This window comes from Balearica regulorum, chromosome 2 (assembly GCF_011004875.1).
Source record: "Balearica regulorum gibbericeps isolate bBalReg1 chromosome 2, bBalReg1.pri, whole genome shotgun sequence".
NCBI classification, from domain to species: domain Eukaryota; kingdom Metazoa; phylum Chordata; class Aves; order Gruiformes; family Gruidae; genus Balearica; species Balearica regulorum.
In genome coordinates, this window is record NC_046185.1 from 37047787 (window position 1) to 37065211 (window position 17425).

General features: G+C 38.3%; 1 protein-coding gene across 3 annotated transcripts in view; it reads right to left on the reverse strand.

Moving 5' to 3' along the window:
* SULF1 (sulfatase 1) overlaps window positions 1–16812 on the reverse strand; it is a 105918-nt gene extending 89106 nt beyond the window's left edge. For all 3 annotated transcript variants that reach the window (XM_075743920.1, XM_075743922.1, XM_075743921.1), the window contains exons 1-2: window positions 16737–16812; window positions 14377–14474 (exon numbers count right to left, since the gene is read on the reverse strand). The gene's annotated coding sequence lies outside the window, so the exon portion shown is untranslated. The remainder of the gene's footprint in view (window positions 1–14376; window positions 14475–16736) is intronic.
* Between the last annotated feature and the right edge of the window lie 613 nt (window positions 16813–17425).

The following is a 17425-nucleotide window of genomic DNA, read 5'->3' on the forward strand; positions in this document are numbered from 1 at the left end:
GCACTGAAAGTCCACTCAGGTGAGCTGAAAGGAGCTCCCTGGGTTGGGAAGCATTGGTAGCAGACAAAGGACATGTCACAGGTTTGCCATGTGAAAAGCCAAGTACGCTGAACTGCCCATAAATTAGCTCCTAGGTGAAAATAACAGCAGAGACCACAAAGGCTTTTTTTAAGATTTCTGTTATAAAAACAGTGACACCATTCCTCTTGGATAAAACCCCACTATTGCTATCAAAACCTTTGTCCCATTAACACTCAGCTACAGTACGACAGCACTGAGGTTGTCAAACTCCTGCAGAACATTCAACTCTAGGAGCCTTACAGGACAGAAATGATGCACTAACAAAAACTGCTCTGATTAGCTGTTTCTGGAAAAGCGCTGATTTTCATCTACAAAGAAATGGTTCTGAGCATTGTACCCACCAGATCACTTCTTGTCCTTAATTACAGTTCTGCAATGGGGACATCTGGAAGATAGATTAGTTTACGTGCTGGATACAGTTAAAGTTTCTGAAGCTTTAGGGAAAGGTGCAAGTTTATGAAACAGAATAGGCAGTGTGTTTGTGGCACAGGGACTTCTGTGGTCTGGGCTTTCTCTTTCCAACAGGCTAGGAAATTCAGCTGAAGAACACAGTATCTGGATTACACCACTGGAAGGGCAGACATTGTACAAAATATATTGGGGTTTGCATTTTAATGAATTTATGATACGTCTATAGGCTAGCACAATCACAGTGAGATAAAAAAGAAATGCCCCCAAAGCTTCATGTGAGATACAGTATTCTTACTTATTGCCCCCAGGCACTGCATATTGCAAGACTGCTGCTTGTCTAGATACAAGGCCGTGACTAACTGATGATTAATTAGCTTAACATATATTCTCATCAAATTCACTACTTTCATAAGTGATTTCTTAAATTACTTAGCTCATGTAGTCAAACTCAGGCAATTATTGACATAGCTTGCATAATTCAACACTTCTAGCAGAAAGGCTCAAAGAAATACAAGCACACTGAAGTTTTACCAAATGTCCTTAAGGAAGTTTTCTCTGGGGTCACAGGCAACGGATTTTATTGACTCCACAGAGCTTTCAGGATCTGTTCCACGTGGCATGTCTTTGGTCCTCGTTTTGATAAGAAAAGATTAAGGGACTTGCCCAGGCAAACACCAAGACATAGTTGGAACTACTACCCGTATGTATGGGAGTTCCCAATGCATTTAACAGACAATACTAACACTCGTATCTCTCAGTTTAGGCAGTGTCTTAATTTTGCCACTGTTTACATTCAATGTGTAGGAAGTTTTGGTCAGAATCTTGTCTACAGTTCCAATCTAGAAAAACTTGCTGTATGTGATTGCTACCATCTGGGTCAACAGGGGTATATGCTGTCAAACATCAACCACAAATGCATCAGACTGTATTGTAATGATAAACAGAACCATCCCAATATAACTCTTATTTAACTTTTAAATTGTGAGGCTTAATTGATTCATATTTTTTAGAAAGTTCTTGATAATAAGTTGCTATAGAAATTAAAAATATTTGCAGCCTATAGAAACCTTTGGTTCAGCACAATTAAGATGTTTTTCTTGTTACATTTTCTCTATTATGTTTCAGTCTTGTCTGTGGATCTTAGTTTTCCATTGTCTAACAGCGTGTTTGAGGTTTCTGGATTTCATTTACACACAAGCTAACACTATAGTTTCAGAACCTCCACTACTTGAAATAGGACTTTTGAAAAGAAAAGTAAAAATAATGAAATGAATATACAATCATGAAGAAGCTGGGGGAATATCCCAAAAGTTTATTGTGCAGAATTCTCTGCTTTTGACAAGGCAAAACCATGGGCAGCTAAGAACAACTTCATTTGGAAGTGCCTCCATCAGGTATGGAAGCAGCATGCTTCAACTGCAGCAACTTTCACAGCCATCGTAAACCACTAAGATTTTAATAAATATGAAACTAGACTTTCGAGATTACTCTAAAACATATGTGTCTCACTGTCATAGGAAAAAGTACATGCAATGAATGTTAAAAGTTTGGAGAAACTGAAAGAGTCAGTGCTAGAATGCTATTGCATGCCACAGGCTTTCAAGAGCTGCCCAGGTCATAGTGCCAGTGTGAGTCTAGGATTGATGCATTAGAGTCTCCTGATGTGAAGTACAGTTTAGAGATGAATACACACCCTTAAAATCAATCTCTTATTGACAACTTAAAATATCTATCCTACTAAACCTAAGTAAGCACTAAACCCCCCTCAATCTATAGATATCCAGAGTGGGTTTTGGAACACATGGACTGCTCTGACTGAACACAGGTCTGTGCAACTTCTCCCGGTACTTCAGAAAAACACATTAGTTAAAATGAAAAAAACCTGAACAAACGGTCTGAAATCTTGTGGCACTGTGCCTCCACTAATAAACCGCAAACTCCTTTTCTAGAAAAATGGACCATGGTGCAGTCACAACTGCTTCACTCCCTCCACCCTTTGTCACCTGCCAGCCTCAGGGTTGCCACCAATGCCAGCTCCACTATGGGCTTGGCAGAGCAGCATTGAATCCACATTAATAAAGCCCAGCTGGATACAGGTTGACGCCATCAAGAGCCTCTGTGTTTCCCAGGGAACTGGCTTACCATGGAGCCAGATAAGATTCATACGGTCTTATTAACTCCAGCTCTGTGTAATGCAAAAGCAGCTGTACTGATTATGGAGTTGAGATGCTCCTGGAAGCAATGTAGCCACATTCATGTGGCTCTGAGCTTCAGCTAATATCTGTGGCATGAATAATCTGCAACACATGGATAATCAAGTGCTGACTGTATCCTGCTTCTGAATGGGTGCACAACCAACATATCTAGTGAGGCAGTGCTGAGACAGAAGAATTTAAGAGCTCTGAGTCTAAAAGAAATTCAAACCCTTCTTTATTTCTGGGCTGTCAGCAACTTGTTTTGCACAGAAAAACAAGACTGAATCTTATTATTTAAAGGAAGGAATTTTATTACTTATAGTCAGATTCACCTTCATGCACAGGAGCAAGCACAAAAATCTATAAATCACTTCAGGTCTATTTTGATGACTTGTCAGTGCTTCTTAAGTTTTAGGCTGAGCGTCTCTCGAGGTATGAACATGCCCCTGAGAACTCCACCCTGCTTAGTGCTAAACAACTTTGGGAGGTGATGAGTGCTCTTACTTTACAGTGCTAATCATTATTTAGAATCATTCAGACTCTACAGGACTAGCTCTCTAACTTCTGGTTTTAATATTTTCATTGGAAATGAATAAGTGTAATTGGCTTATGTAATGCTTAACGGGAGTTAGCATTACTAAATGCTTACTGAGCACCCTGAATATCTTAATCATGAGAAAGAACTCTAGAATTATTTGCCTCATGAATACAGGCATATATGTCCCTTTTGTGTTAGGTAGATGCACCTGAAAGTAAGTTAGCCGGACACTGGATTTTAATTACCCCTGAGGGCCACATAACAGAATAGGTTGGAATTTATTCAAGTTAAAATCACAACCATTTTAATCCAATCACCGTATTTACTTCACACATACAACTGCATCTACTTAAATAATTACACTGGGTGGGATTCACCTCCACATTGTAGACACCTAGATTTAATTCTCAAAATGTCAATGTCATTCCACAAGGTAGGTGTCTAAGCCCCCACGACAGTCAGAGGGGAGTACAGTCTGTACAGTTAGGGGAACTTGGAAACTCTTTGGCTGTCCAGGTGCAGCTCTCCAAGCCCCACTGGCTGTATCGACTCAAATGCTATTGCCTGTAATGGGAGACCAGATATTCACACACTAACACCTACATCTAGGTCCCTGAATCCCACCCACTAGATCAGGTAATTGGTGTCATTTCTGAGCTATTGCCTAACCCCTTTTACTGAAAATATATTGAAAAGCACAAATTTGAAAGAGTTTTAGTCAACCTTCTGTAGAATTTTTTTCTTCAAATACATGTAATAATAAATCTCTTCCTTTTGTTTTTGTCGAAATTGTCCAAAAGCAAAGGACTCCATTGGAACATAGAGGTTGTGAGCCAATGTGACAGTTTAGTATATTCACACACACTGCACAATAGTTACTACTCCAGTCTGCTTGTCAGACTAATTCATACATGGACTAAAATCTCCCTGGAGATGCTCCTTCGAGTGGTACTTAAAGGTACAACTATTGTACAACTACAAAAGGTATAGAGGACGAGGATGAAAGAATCACACTGGGGAGGGCCTCTTAAATTTTCATGATTTCGCAGCTTGTGTCTGGGGATTCAATGATCACCGCAACAAAACAAGGCTAGATAGTATATCTATGTCTTGATATCTACCTACAGGCATATGCACACACACATATATATGCATTATTTTCCTTTCTCATGCACACATTTAAAACTCAGTATCCTTATTATCATAAGGGTAGAGAAAGCATATTACTGTCCTATAATCTGCAGTTGGGAAGAAAAAATAGACTTGTGTTCAGAAGCATGAATTGTAATCCTTAATTTTAACAATATAAGCCAATGTACTACTGTTGCCTTTGGAAGAGTAACACTGATGTAAGACTTCCGCTTGCAACACTAAAAATATTTGCTTACTGCTTTGCCTTAGGCTTTAGGGAAGCTGTGCCTGAGTACCCAGTGCTAGTGTGAGGGAAAGCCTGGCACAATTTTGCCCTCTAATGCTTTTTTAACTTTTTTACTCCTGAAGCCTAATAGACCATCATAGTTGAGATTGTCCTGTTATCCTTCCTCTGCTCAGCTGTGCTAAGCAAGCTAAGGAAGCTGTCCAGATCCCAAACTTTGCTGTGAAGAGCTTGGGGGCAAACTGTATTGCATTTTCAGATCATATTTAGTCTCATCTTCGATCTGCCATTTTTACATCTTCCGCAGTTTTCTACAAAGATAAAAAGGCAACTGGAAAGAGAATAAAAAAGAAAAGGTTCAGGGAAGTGTTTAAAGTTAGGAAAACTTTGATAAGGAAAAACGTGACGAGGAAAAGAAGGGAGGCAGTGAAACAAATGGCATAGATGTGAGAAAGGCATGTCCATGCACAAGTCTGAGCTGATTAAGCTAATCAGGTTCAGTTAAACCCCTGCATGGACACCTCTGGGAACTGTGTGACATGTATGCGAACAAATGAACAATCTCTAATAATACTTGGGTCACTATAACATGAACCAATGTGCTTTTCAGCAAGCATGCAACAAATCACATCAGCGCCCTTTCAGAGAAACTTAGGAGCTTAACTTCAGAAGAGCAATTAAAATAATCCATACCTATCGTGCTGCACAGCTTAAGATACCTAAAGTTCCTTGGAGACCTAATGCTAGGCTTCTGGGTCTGCTCAGTTGTCACCCTGTCTTTGTTGCACTAATTGCCTAAGATCCTGCCTTTTAGCTAAAGCTGTTTGGGAGATGCGAAACAGGCATAAGTCTCCAGAGGAGCCCAATTTGTGAGGCACACATTGGCCATGGGAAATTCATGGGATGCTGGGGATCCACCAGGAAACTGGAAGTCTGACATTCAAGCCCTCCTCCTCCTGATGATGTCTAGAGCTCCAGCTCCAGTCCCAGGAGAGTTCCTCAGTCACCAGGCAATGGTGGCAAAAGGTTCAGTCTACCTTTCCTGGGAAAGCTGCTCCAGGCAAGATTCATAATCTGGGGAGAAGGAGGGGGGCTCGGTTCTGCAGGTTAGATCACTTGATGTGAAGATGGAGTGCTGGCATTCTTGAGACCTTTCTGCTCTTTATCAAGTGACAATTTTGGGATAACGTATAAACAGTCTAGGGGGAAGCACTGAGACTGAGGACATGACTTCAGGCTCCAAGTATCTGCTTCCCAGAGAAGTCTGACTGTAGCCCTGACCTAGGTTTCTGTGTTTGTGCAAGAGACAGATATCTAGGGTATCCATCCCTTCTTTGACATGCCCTGTAAGCTGTTTCCATTTCCCCTTGCTCAGATCCCAGACTACAGAAAAAAAAAATCTGCCACACAGATAGTAGGCATCTGATAATACTTAGCCGATTCTATACCCAGAGCATCATAACCTCAACTCCCCTTGTTGCCTTTTGCCTTAGAGAACAAACCCTTTCTCCGAATAAAACTTCCCCACTAAAAGTGTACAGGAGAAACCGTGTGTAATCTGTGACTGTTTGGGAACTGTCAGGCTCCCATGTGAGTGGCTAAATGCACTTTCTGATTACCTGTTAAAGATGACTCACAACATTGTGTAAATCTTGGTATTGTTACACGACTCGCTTCATCACTCAACAACCCAGGAAGGAGCCAGGAAAGCAGCACTTCAGCTCTGCTCCCGAGTTTCAGCTGTTTGATCAGGCTTCTTTCCTTAGGACTGATGCTTGCAAAGTTTCCCAGAGGCTGTTGTTTTTTCTAAATGTAGTTGTAAGGCTAGTTTGACCTACTGTACATAAATATATTTAAACAAAACTGTTCTTTAGAAACCAATAAATATCTAAATTATACTTTCAGTTTCTTTATATGATCTAGAAGAATTATGCTACCTAGGTAAAGTCAGCTTTAAAATTGTTTGCTATTTAGCTAAAGGCATAAAAATTCCTTCGGGAGGTCTGAACTAAATGAAGCTATAGATTTCAGAGCTGGAGGTTTAATAATTCCCTCCGCTGTATGCTCAAAGGCACAGAGCTCTCTTGGGCAGAGGCTACAGTTTGCCAAATTCATTGAATGAATGCTAAAAGGACCCTGATCCACTCAAACACAGAAACAACTTGTCATTACTTGCACTGTCAATACCTGAAAACATGTGACCTTTGCTGCTGGCAAAGTAACATCTTATAGCCCAGAGGTACATTAAATGAGCTTAACGCAGAATCGGTTTGACACTAACATTAATCTAGGGCATGTGTACTTAGGAGAATCACAAATCTTCTTTTATAGCTTGAAGCAGGTGAAACATCTCCCTTTATAGAAACAGCATTTGAGCTCACACAGCTAAAGAAAATACCCATTATTTAAAATAAACATCTCTAAGACATACACAACATATTTTAATTAAGTAGCTGCATTCTATCCTGCTTACTTTTTCTCTGCGGTTTTAGCAGAACATAATATTCTACTCCTCACTAAACTCTTGTTTAGTTGGCTAGAACCAATAAAATTCCATATCCTTGAAATGGCTGATGGGTGAAATGATCCCTCTTATTTTCTTCATATAGCGAAGTAGCAGTGCTACGAAAATCTATTTCTTCGTTATTATACCTTATAGAAAAGACATAAGTCTGAAAAAAAAAAAGACAATGAAACATAAGAGACAGAAATCTCTTATATTGTTATTTAGATAGAAGACACACACATTTCAAGTTTGTATTTTAAAACTCTGATCTATGGAAGTATTTTATTGCTATTCAATATACTCATCAAGAATGCACATAGAAATGTCCTGCACTGAAAAGTCAGCTTGCAAAGTGACATCTTCCTATTCAGCAATCTTTGCTTAGTGAATAACAAGCTTCAGAACTACTTCAACAGCAAAAAAAACCCCCAAAAAAACCTGACAACAATTTTAGCCTCTCCCCCCCGCCCCCTTTTTCTGGCCAATAAGGTTAAAAATTTAAACAAGATTTTATGTTGCCTTGTATATTAACTCAATAGCTAATTACATTCCTGTGAGATACAGTGGAGCAAGTCCTCCAGAGGTAAATGACTTGTTCAGGTGTTATAATGGTGATAATCTAATGAGTAACTGTATATAGGGCATCTAAAGTTTGTAGCCAGCAAATCTTTGCTAAAGGAAATTGTCTAATGTAGCCTGTATACCTTTAGTACTAGTGATTTATAAGATAGAAGTTATGTTTGTAAAATTCCTTGCTCAACAGCACAAACTCTACAACTTTAATATATTCACTGTAACCATGATGAATAACAGAAGACGTGGGAACCGCATGATATTGGTCTTACGATAAAGCTGCACTTCAATAAAAGTCATCACAAATTCTTCAGAAGTCTGAAAGACTGAATAGAACAGCTCTATATTTGAAATGTTCCAGGAATGAGACAGATCCCCCTCAGCTCACTCTCATCGCCTTTTTTTTTCCTAGCAAATGCCTATAAGCATCCCTATGCCATCTATTCCAGTTAATATCCTTTGAGTTAATAGTTAAATCTTTGTTGCTGTTGTATTTCAGCATCATGCTTCACCTTCACCTCTCTATTTTTATCCCAGCCTGTGCCGTGCATGTGATACAATATTCAGACTGGGAGAAAAGTCTCACAACAGAGACCCAGCAGAAAATGTGGTGCACCCAAGAATTAGACCATGCATTCAGAAGGTGGTACAACAGCACTTGGTAATGACTAGAAGGGAAATCATGAGGAAAAGATAAAAACCATCAGCACCACCCCAAAAAATTCTCAAAATTCTTCTTTCATAAGGTTAAAAATTCATCATGATCCAGCTGAGTACCTTGAGGTGTAAAGGCCATCCACTATGTTTGTTCTGAGCATCACAGGATATAATCCTTCTAGAATATTAAGCTTGAGGCCCTGCAAACACAGTTCACCACTTCGATGGCATCATGGCCACTAGCTGGGATATTTACAAATTTATCTAAATCACAACCTAAATTCAAAGTCCAAGTTTCCATAGAAAAACTGTTTTCTTTGGTTGTCTTCTGGTATTCTGGATGACCTCAATAGTTATGCATAGTTTTAAATATTCAGGAACACGTGGTGTACGTGATGGTTTAATTTGGTACTATTTAAACTATGAAAAGTTGCGGGGAAGGCCTCCTACCTAAAAGAAAAAGTTAATGTGTGTATAAGAATCTAAAAATGCTGGTGAAGAATGTTTTCATTTCAGTTACAATTACTGTGTCATCATATCTTTATTTGCTTTCAATTAGTTGCATGGTTGAACATTGTCACTCAGTCATGTCTCCAGCTATTTATAAATGTAGAATTAATGGCTATAAAGACCTGCTTTGTTAATCAGTGGTTATATTTTATTGCCTTAGTCATCTTAATTTACATCTCACAGGATTTCAAAATCCCATAGAGGCTCTGGACCCGATCACCGAGGGGTCTGAGAACGCCTTCAGTGGGAACCAGCGTGGTCTGCAGCTTCCAGGATCAGTTCCTAGAGATAAACATGCCCACTGTGTGATACACAGCTGCTGAGCCGTGAAGCCTGGGATTTCTCTATGGCATTTATGAGCATCCCATTACTGCATTATCCAAGCACTCCGTAATCTTAAATGTATCTATTTCCGCAGCTCTCCTGTGAGATGGTGAAGCAATGTTTTCCCTGTGGCACTGACTGCAGCACTGTTCTACAGGAAAGTCTTGACTGGAGCAAGGAGGTGAGACTAAAATCCTCTAAATACCAGGTTAATCAACTAACTAATGCTCCAGCTTTCTCACTGCAGTATAGCACCAAAGGAGTTGAGAAGGGGGTGATGACTTACATGAGAATATCTCATGTACACCTCATCTTTCATCTGTACATACAGATATTAAGAACAGCAAAACTGGCTGGAAACCCATGCATTTTTCTTCCAGATGAGGAATAAAGTGTAAAACAGGGTTGAATTCTTCCCCAGAAGTAATATCCTCACTCTCAACATTTCTTTAAGTGAGAGCTTGCACTTCACTAGTACATAATCTGGTTGCTTGTCAAGACCAAAACCTACCAGACCATGTGACACAGAAAATTGGCCATTTTTCTTCTTCCTTCTGGGAACAGTTTGAGGAGGTGGTAGGGGAAATGATTACAACTTGAGGCAACAATGAGCAAAGAAACATTGTCTTAGATCTGTAAATCTGCAAGGCAACAACAAATGCTGGAAAGTTTTCCCATTAGTGTTTCTTGGCCCTGAGTCAGTAAGCTGCTTCATTGCTATGTCAATAGCACATATACATACATAAACACATGTCCAAGTGCTTTTCTCACTGCAAGTAGATTTAAGCAGTTGCAGATATGTCGGGTTTTTTCTAGATGACCAAAAAAGTCCTCTGTGAAGAAATGTTAATATCATCCACATACTTCACTCAAAAAGCATTTACAGTTTTAATATTACTGTATCTCACCACTGATATCACATTAGGCAGTTCTATTTGTTTGTATGGTTTTGCTTTAGCTGTTTTCTTTTGTCATTCTGGTCTTAATCCATAAAGCCAGAAAAGAGTTTTCTTTCTAATATTCTTGTTTTCCGTTCCCTGACTATATCATCACAATCTTCATGATGCTATAGATCTACTTCTTAATAAAGACATCTTGCATTTGTGCAAGAAAAACAGTGAGATACTTCTGGATCAAGTAACTGGCACTAGAAGTGTGTGGCTGAAAAAATCTTCATTCTTCTTAAACATCTGAATGGAAATATTTGGAAGATGTAGAGGAAATAACGACACATACAATTCTTTTACAAAATCTACTTTAAAAACATTCTTTACATGAAATATTAGAAGTATTTTTATCAGACTATGTGTGGCTTATTTTGATGTCCTTGCATAGCACCAGTTCTCCACTAAGGCATGAATATGACTGATACTGGATAGGAAGGAAGTGACTTGGCTCTTACAGGAACAAACCACCACCTAAATGTGGGAAAAGGTTCATAAATACTTCCAGAGACTGGCATTTTGAAAGCTTGATCTTGAAATCTTAAGAGTACACTCATACAAAAGTTCCAGCCTTCAGTTCCTGGGAAGGAAGTTTTTTGGATCTGTTTTTCTCTTGCCCATCTCTCTTTTCCTGAGCACACTCTCAGCACACTGCCCACCAAACTGCCGACCGCCTGTTCCTCATTAAGGCATGCAGTGCAGAGAAACACGCCAGTAAGAAAACCAATGAAGCAACATAATCAGCAGCTGAGAACTCCTTCCACTAAGTGGCAGGAGGAAACGAAGGAGAAAAAACCTCATACTTCCTCTTTGGAGCTCTACTGGTGTGAACTAATTTAATAGGGATGAGCAACCACAAAGTCAAACAAGTGCCTGTTGCTTTGTATAAGTGACGTGTGGTAGGTTATGGATATACTAAAAGTGTATCCCAGAATCTTCACTTTCACAGCTTCTAAAGGGAAAACTCCAAGATCACAGACTTTCTACTGTATTGACAGGTTGTAAAAAATTCCCTCTGGATCTTAATCAACAGTGCGTACAGAAAAACATAGAAAAGGTTTATGTGTGAGAAGGTGATGGAAAAGAAAAACAATTGGAAAGGGCACTCGTTTACCAGGTCAGATCAGAAACATGCTGTGGGCAAGAAAGTCACAAAATAAAGAGGAAATTAAGGGGCAAAGTTGTGTCTCCTTGGAATATCTCATTTTATCAGCTATATCTATTGTAGTTAAAAGCCATTTACCCTAATGCATTTGGGGGAAAACCCCTTATCTTTCAGCTAATAATCCCCTTCTACGTAATCCTCTTTTCCAAACCGATAAACTTGACAGCATGAGAGGAAAAAAAGAGTTGAGAATGAATCAGTTTTGTTTCCAAAAGTGGAATATACTAATGAGATAGAACTAAGGTCACTGATGATAGAGATCATCTTGGGAGGGATGCAGAAACAAATAGTTCAGCACATGCTTCTCAGCAGATAATCATTGTGTAGGTGCGTGTCTGAACGTGTATATGTATGCAACACAGAGATGCACCTCTGTGTTAAGAGGATTTTTCCCATGGGACTTGCCTATTTTGATCGGTATTTCCTTGTGACCTTTTAGCAGGAGAGTAAGAAAAAGCCTCTAGACAAGGAGGTGAAAACGCTTGACAAGATCCCAGCTAGAGAAAGGCTGCCTGATTACAGATTCAGCATAACGTAGCTGCATCCTGTGTAGACAAATAGTAACAATGAAATACCACAGCACAGAAAAAGGAACCCTACCAAAAGATCATAGTTCTGCTGCATGCCTTCTCGAAAGATGCTCAGCAATAGCTTCTGCTGATGGAGTGGTGACTGTGCCCTCAGTAAAATGGAGGGTGATGTAGTGAACTGTGAAAAAATGTAGACTTCCTCTATGTCTCTTCCTCAGCTTCCCAGCCTCTCCTAACAATCTACTGCCAGTTGGGATTTTTCCGAGTAATTCTGTGAGACCCATCTGATCATCTACCCAGGCTTCTTGCTTGGAGACACCACTGGTCAGCCTAGTACTCTTGACTATCAACCCCTCTCTTCTAAGCCCTGTAACCTGTAGTGAAATGCCTCTCTGGTTCTTGTTTCAAGATCATGCTCATTTCAGATGAGATGAAATGGGTTTTTCAAGCTCTTACACTTCCCAGAAATAAACTGGGATCCAAAAGCCTGTTTGGAACTGGGACTAGGATATGAATGTGTGCATTAATCAAACTACATTTCTAAAACACCTAACCCCAAGGGTTAAGTTGTATTCAACTTAATTAACTGAAGTTGGCTTTTGGAATGCCAGCGGATAATGTGCCAGGAAAGGCTTTGCACTGCGAGTGTTGTTAATTGATTATATACATAAGAGACATGATTTTTAAGCTTCAGGTCAAAAAGCTGCCTTTTCATTTTTCTTGGAACTTTCCAACTATTTTATCCATTGTGCAAGTGATAAGACTTTATTTCACAATAAATATTCTGAAGGCATTCCTAATACTGACAAATATGAATTATATTTATGCATACATCACAGTTACAGTTTCATTGTATGATACCATGACTCTAAATCTATAGAGAAAAAGTATGTTTATGAATTTTTCTTGAGAAATGTCTCTACAATGGCACATGATGTAGTCAATGAACAGTGAATCTCTAAAATTTCAGGTTAGATAAACAATGTCCAAGCTTTTTCTAAAAATTAATTAATTAATTAATTAACCTTTAGATGTGCGAAAATTGCTTGGAAATCTTCCAATATAAAGTTTTTCATAAGATTATTTTTGCTTCCTGCCTTTGGTAGACTGGGAACATCACCAAAATGATCACTTGTCATTTCATTGAATAAAACTGGAAGGCACTGCAAATAATAATCCAATTCATTCTCTTCAACAAAAGCAAGTTCACTCTTCTAAATCATGTTGTGTCCTAACTTCCACTTCTGTGTAAATCTAAAGCATGCATTTTCTTGGCCCTACTCTAGTTAACCTCTTTAAGAGCAACCTAGGAAAAATATAGATAAACCTAAGAAAAATTTAGATAAACTTGGGGGAGAACATTAATCTGGAACTGGAGATAATGACTAGATCAATGGTATAGGACAGTCTGGATATCCTGATATGCTGTAGCCAAACAAACAATATGTGCTTTATATGGGACCAATATACAGCCACACATCTGGACAGAAAATAAAACAAATTGAATAATCTTATATTCATTCTAATTGTTACAAAAGGTTATCTGAAGATCTCGTAATTTAAATATTCTGTAATTAAAATAAACATGTCAAATAGTAACTGGTTCCAAACAAAATTCCACACAAAGACTCGCACGTGAAATAAACTTGATGTATACCAGCTGTCTTTCGTTGCTAGTAATGTCTTAATTTTAAATCCAAATTTACCTCTGCCATATATATATCTGCTATTAAATCAAATGCATTTGCAAATTGTTTAACCAGAAATATTTTATGTAAATGAGGTGACAGAATACTATATAGGTAAGGGAAAAAATGAGTCTCAGAGCATTTCAAGCTTCCTGCTCTGTGATCTGTCATGTGGCTTTATATTTTTATTTGTTAAGTTGACACATATGATTTGATACTCAGCCTAGTGCCATAATTCCCACATCATAAGGTCACCACACAACTTGCTGTGACCTCCTAATTCCACCTAAAAGTCAGCCAGGCCTTGAAAGCACTTAACTAGTGTAGAACTTTTGGAATTGCTTTGGCAGAGTCGCATAAGACAGCTTGCATAGTGCTTTTCTTTACCATGACCAGCTGCATACAGTGAGATTAGCTTCAAGTTTTCATAATCATCATGTTCACATAAACAAGGGAAAATTCCAAACCATTACTTTTTGCTTAATGTATATCTTTCCTTGCAGGAAAAGTGTACTTTTATCTTGACATAACTCAAACCTATAAAATATTCCTTCTCCTAGGCTCAAGAAAGGCATACGTTTTGTTCACAGGATATTATTCAACAACCACAAAACATACAATTTCTGGATGTCTTAAAAAATAGAAAGTTAATAGTAGCAAACTTTGGATTGAGAAGCTATCTGTGTAATCATTTACTGGCTCACTAAAATGTTAAGGGTCCTTGGGTTAGTCTTGAGCCTTTAAAGTTTGGCAGGATAGAACCCCCAGAAGATTTACTACAGCTTAATTATTGACCTGACATAATACTTAGGTTATGTAGCACATGCTGATGGCTTGTTTGGTTTAATTAATTACTGAATAAGCATTTTATTTTTGTACCTTTGAAGATTTCCTGCAGTTAATGTGCCTTGGTTAATTTTCATAGCATTGGACAGAAGTCTGTATGTCTTGCTCAGTGGATTTATTATAGGCAAAACCTGCAAAAAGAGGAAAACACATTAATACTTATAGCTGCTAGGAATCACACATTTTAGTTATAACACAAGCTCTGTTCATACTGGATTTAGAATTTGTTTGCAAAACTAGACTTATTCATTCCTATTTACTTTGCTGAATGACACTGCAGATCCAAGTTTATCCATGTCTAATTACCTTGCTTACAAATCAGCAAGCTGCCATAGTTAAAATAATTGAAACATTAGAGAGCATACATTAATTTTTAAAAATCCTGTCTTCCTTGTGTTTTATTCATTATTACAATACTGATCAATGTGTACCTGCTTTTTTAGTGCCATAATACAGACAAGAAAACTTATGGCAGATGTTCTTCTACCTGAGCAACAACAACAACAACAACAAAAAAGAAGGATTTATACTATTGTAAAATAACTATACAGAAATGATAAGCTATATTTTATTTAGCTGTCAAAACCAAATGAAAGTGCTTTGCTTTTATATTCTCTGTGGGAAAGCTTTATCAAATTCAACAGAAATTTATATCTTCAAGTTAAGCGTAGTCTTACTGTTTGACTAACAAAATTTTTATATCTCCAGCCTCAGATTCTAATGGATGGTTCAAATAGCTAGATGTCCATCACTAAGATCTGTAACTTGTCAGGGTATTTTCTGAGAATATTTGTAATATTTTAATAGAATTTTCAGTTTTGGAGATACTTGTCTTGGCTTTCATAATTGTTCTTTCATTTATTTGTTCTTTTCTAAAATGAGGTAATATTAAAATCAAGTATAAATTAGCGCAAATGAGTCTATTTTGTCTTTAGGGGACTAAAATGTAACTACCAGTATCTACTGTATTAATCTAAATTCCTCACTCATCTTCCTCCTTTGATAAGAACCAATCGTTTCATAACTACTTTCTCCTCTTCTGACCTGAGCTACTATTAAGAAGCAAGATCTCATAGGTGACTCCAGTCAGGAGAAAGTTTCACTGACAGAAGAGCAGCTCTGTTTCATTTATTTTCATGAACACAGGAAATATTTTGTTGGCATGAGCTGTAGTTTCACATTCCCTTAACCTCAACTAGTCACAAGCTTCCGACAGAAGAGACATCATCTTCCCCTCCCCTCCTGGCGACGTGTCTCTCCAGCGTGTTCCAGCAGGCACGCTCCTGGGGTTGAGGGGAGACAGGTGAAGGTACTAATCTGCCAGTCAAAAGTATACCAGCAAGCAGGTTAGTTTTCAGATGAGTCAGCTCTGTCATCTGGCTCCCTATGTTGTCACACCACTGCCAGCGCTGTCACAAGAAAGGAGCAGAACTGGGGGTGCCACCCCAGCAGTCAGCACGTACATCGTGAAACCCTCACCCTGGATATGGGGACGCTAAAACCACCAGAAAGGTTTTTCCTGCCTAAGCCAGCCTGTCAGTTGAAAAGCCTCTCCAGGCTTTAGTTTCCTCTGTTGTGAAGTCTCTTTCTCTGTCAGTCTGCCTGCTCCTTTTCTTCGGGATCTCTCTGCATCTGGTGCACCACCCTTCTGGAAGGGCCAGCCAAAGCCTGGCTGCCTAGTGCTTACGCACTCTTGAACAGCTCTGGGGTTTGACTTCGGTTTTGGAACACGCATGCTTTACTGTTTCTTACAGCTGTTTTATAAGGGCAGTGGCAAGGAAGTGTATCTGTTCTGAGGATAATGAATGCTGTTAGATTCTTCATTTGAAAACTGAAAGGTCAAACCCAACCTTATTAGGAAAACTCTGGTGACTTGCACAGACACCAGCAACGGGAACAATGAACACATATGGGGAGCATTATTTCATGCACAGCTGGGTACCTGGGACCAAAAATAAAAAAAGAAATCCCAGGAAAAATTGGGGCATTTATAGCTTCCAGGGAATGGAGTGGGAGGGGGAAAAAAAAAAGAAAAAAAAAAAAAAAATGAACCCTCCCTTCAACAAACCCAAAATGGAGACAGTGTAAATCAAGGAACCTGATATACATACACCCCTAATATTCTGCTACAGAATGAAATGTAACCTTTGCTTTTCTAAGGTGGAACACGTCAATATAGTGGCATATACAGTCCCTGACAGTGGACTCATCTCAGTTAATCAGAAAGGATTGTGAATTTTAAATCACCAGCTTTTAGGTGGCCAAGACTATAAAAGTCTAGATAATTTTAAATAAAAAGCTGCCACTATTTGGGAACTTAACAAATTACCTCATAATTATTATTATTATGCTATAAATAAGTTCTTGCAATATTACAGTGCTCTAAATTTTACCTTTTTCTTATGCAAGAAAGAAATATTGACATTATTTTTCCACTCTTCCTCAGTTCACTCTTTTTTTTGGTAATAAATAAACCAATAGAAAGTTATAACAATTTCTAAGAGATAAATTTAATAATTTTTTAAAGAAAAAAAAATCACTTGCATTTATCTATATATTGTCTCTAGGAATATATCCCAGAACCATAAGAAAATCATTGCATAGAGTGATGTTTTTCTGATCTGTCCCATAAGCTTTGCTGAGACCACTGTCTCTGGTTTCAGCAAGAAAGGTTTACAGCAAAGTACATTGCTACTGCAGTTTTCTTCATTTATCAACAATTGTCTTTCTTGAATTATTTTCTTGAGATAGTTATACCACTAGGGTACAGTATCTACAGAGAGCAGTAGCTCTCTAAAGCTACTTCTGCAGGTGCAAAGCAGAAATCCATCAAGACTTGTTTAGGTTCCAGCCAGTAAGTTCAGTTAAGCCTGCTTCCTAATAAATCAAAAAAACAAACCAATGTGCTGTTAGATTTTCAAGTTGGTAGTGGCTGTGAAAACCAATAGGTCTTCTGGGATTTCACCTTGAAAATTTGAGCCCAGAATCTAGATTGAACACTCTTAATGTACAACAAAAATACATAGATATGAAATAATTGGAGATGTGAAAAATAACATTATTATTGTATTACCTAATATGC